This window comes from Alosa alosa, chromosome 9 (genome assembly GCF_017589495.1).
Source record: "Alosa alosa isolate M-15738 ecotype Scorff River chromosome 9, AALO_Geno_1.1, whole genome shotgun sequence".
Lineage (NCBI taxonomy): Eukaryota > Metazoa > Chordata > Actinopteri > Clupeiformes > Clupeidae > Alosa > Alosa alosa.
In genome coordinates, this window is record NC_063197.1 from 21,273,176 (window position 1) to 21,276,257 (window position 3,082).

Genomic DNA, 3,082 nt, shown 5'->3' on the forward strand with positions numbered 1-3,082 from the left:
CCCCACCCCTCTCTCTCTAGGTTCAGGGTGAGTGTTACAGTAATAGGCCAGGGTTGGATCCTCAGAATGTAGGGACTGAATGGAGGCCATGGCTAGTGTGTGCATGCATTGTGAGAGTGTGTGTGTGTGTGTGTGTGTGTTTGTTTGTGTGTTGTGTGTGTGTGTGTGTGTGTGTGTGTGTGTGTGTGTGTGTGTGTGTGTGTGTGTGTGTGTGTGTGTGTGTGTGTGTGTGTGTGTGTGTGTGTGTCTATGTGTGTTTGTGTGTGTGTAACAAGGTGAAATTGAAAACTATTCATTTATGTAACAGTCAATTCTGGAGTTGACTGTATATGTACAGGTGGTGGTCATATAATTAGAATATCATCAAAAAGTTGATTTGTGCCAGTAATTCTATTCAAAAAGTGAAACTTGTATATTATATTCATTCATTACACACAGACTGATAAATTTCAATTGGTTATTTCTTTTCATTTTGATGATTATAACTGACAACTAATGGCAAAAAAAAAAATCCCAAATTCAGTATCTCAGAAAATTATAATATTATTTAAGACCAATACAAAAAAGTTTTTTAGAAATGTTGGCCAACTGAAAAGTATGAACATGAAAAGTATGAGCATATACACACTCAATACTTAGTTGGGGCTCCTTTTGCCTGAATTACTGCAGCAATGCGGCTTGGCATGGAGTCGATCAGTCTGTGGCACTGCTCAGGTGTTATGAGAGCCCAGGTTGCTCTGATAGTGGCCTTCAGCTCTTCTGAATTGTTGGGTCTAGCAGATCACATCTTCCTCTTCACAATACCCCATAGATTTTCTATGGGGTTACGGTCAGGCGAGTTTGCTGGCCAATTAAGAAGAGGGATACCATGTTCCTTAAACCAGGTACTGGTAGCTTTGACACTGTGTGCAGGTGGCAAGTCCTGTTGGAAAATCAAATCTAAATCTCCATAAGTTAGTCAGCAGCAGGAAGCATGAAGTGCTCTAAAACTTCCTGGTAGACGGCTGCGTTGACTCTGGACCTCAGAAAACACAGTGGACCAACACCAGCAGATGACATGGCACCCCAAACCATCACTTACTGTGGAAACTTTACATTGGACTTCTGTGCCTCTCCTCTCTCCCTCCAGACTGTGGGACCTTGATTTCAAAAGGAAATGCAAAATTTACTTTCATCAGAGAACATAATTTTGGACCACTCAGCAGCAGTCCAGTCCTTTTTGTCTTTAGCCCAGGCGAGGTGCTTCTGATGCTGTCTCTTGTTCAAGAGTGGCTTGACACAAGGAATGCGACAGCTGAAACCCATGTCTTGCATATGTCTGTGCGTGGTGGTTCTTGAAGCACTGACACCAGCTGCAGTCCACTCTTTGTGAATCTCCCCCACATTTTTGAATGGGTTTTGTTTCACAATCCTTTCCAGGGTGCGGTTATCCCTATTGCTTGTACACTTTTTTCTACCACATCTTTTCCTTCCCTTCGCCTCTCTATTAATGTGCTTGGACACAGAGCTCTGTGAAAGCCAGCCTCTTTAGCAATGACCTTTTGTGTCTTGCCCTCCTTGTGCAAGGTGTCAGTGGTCGTCTTTTGGACAACTGTCAAGTCAGCAGTCTTCCCCATGATTCTGTAGCCTACAGAACTAGACTGAGTGACCATTTAAAGGCCTTTGTAGGTGTTTTGAGTTAATTAGCTGATTAGAGTGTGGCACCAGATGTCTTCAATATTGAACCTTTTCACAATATTCTAATTTTCTGAGATACTGAATTTGGGGTTTTCATTAGTTGTCATTTATAATCATTAAAATTAAAAGAAACAAACACTTGAAATATATCAGTCTGTGAGTTTCACTTTTTGAATGGAATTACTGAAATAAATCAACTTTTTCATGATAGTCTGAATATATGACCAGCACCTGTATGTTTGTGTGTGTGTTTGTGTGTGTGAGAGAGAGAGAGAGAGAGAGAGAGACAGAGAGAGATAGAGAGAGAAAGAGAAGAGACAGAAGAGCACTTCTTTCTACTGTGAAAAGTATGAAAGCATAAGACGGGCATTCTTCCCCAAATTCCAAATAGGTATCCCACATTTTCAAGATTGTGACGACAATGAAAATATGGCCATACAATGACAATGAAAATAAGGGCCCTCTGCAGCAAAATGAATCTTGAAATGTGAGGATCTGAGGGACTCAACCTAAAACAAATTTGTGTCGGTGACACACACACACATGCATACACACACGCACACATACACACATATCATCCTATTATTACTCTTGTTCTGCACTTCTGTTAATTCTAGATCCTCTATACCCACCCCCACACTTCCACCCCCCCCCCCCCCCATTTTTTATGTATTCATTATTTTATTTTTATTAATGGTCTTATTATGTGTTGTATGTTACTATCAACAATGACTTTGGCAACACTGTTCCCATACAGTCATGCTAATAAAGCAACTTTGTATTTGAGAGAGTACATGTATAAGTGAAAAGGTGTACATAGGCCTAGGCAAGAGTGTCTGAATGTGTTCATACAGGCATAGAGATATGAGAGTATATAATGAGTATTGCTGGGCTTTCTGACACAAGCAGACTGGCATGTTTCAGCTTCTGACACATTGATTAAAACAGTCACACAGTGACTTGCCTCCTCAGACCCATGTAATTAAAAAGTGACTTACCCTCAGGCCAAACCTGGCCAGTGTTTATGCACTGAACCTCTGCTCTGGAAAAAATACCCTTCACATCAGACTTCTGCTGATTTTGCAAAAATATCTAGATTTTTTTTTAAGGGAAATGAATCAAATCAATTACCAAGTTAATTACGGTGATTTATTTAGGTTTCTGTGCCGGGGCCGTCTGCGATGCATTATGAATTCCCAACGCAAGGCTCCTAAATCCTTTAATAAGCAGATCATGCACACAGCAGCAGCTAGACTGACTGGTGCTTCTTCGCAGCCACGGATCAACAGTTATAACAAAACACAAGCACACACACATGAATTATTAAACAGTACACAGGTTTTTAATGAGAAGTCTGCATGGACAACCTGTATTTGCATCTGAAACATGAATTCACTGGTTCATT

At 40.7% G+C, this 3,082-nt stretch overlaps 1 long non-coding RNA gene across 1 annotated transcript in view; it reads right to left on the reverse strand.

The window, feature by feature from the left end:
* Positions 1–2,995: 2,995 nt before the first annotated feature.
* The window catches only part of LOC125300893, a 3,850-nt gene continuing 3,763 nt past the window's right edge, over positions 2,996–3,082 (reverse strand). Inside the window, exon 2 of the long non-coding RNA XR_007194628.1 lies at positions 2,996–3,082. This exon is cut by the window's right edge and continues 463 nt beyond it. This is a non-coding gene — a long non-coding RNA (uncharacterized LOC125300893).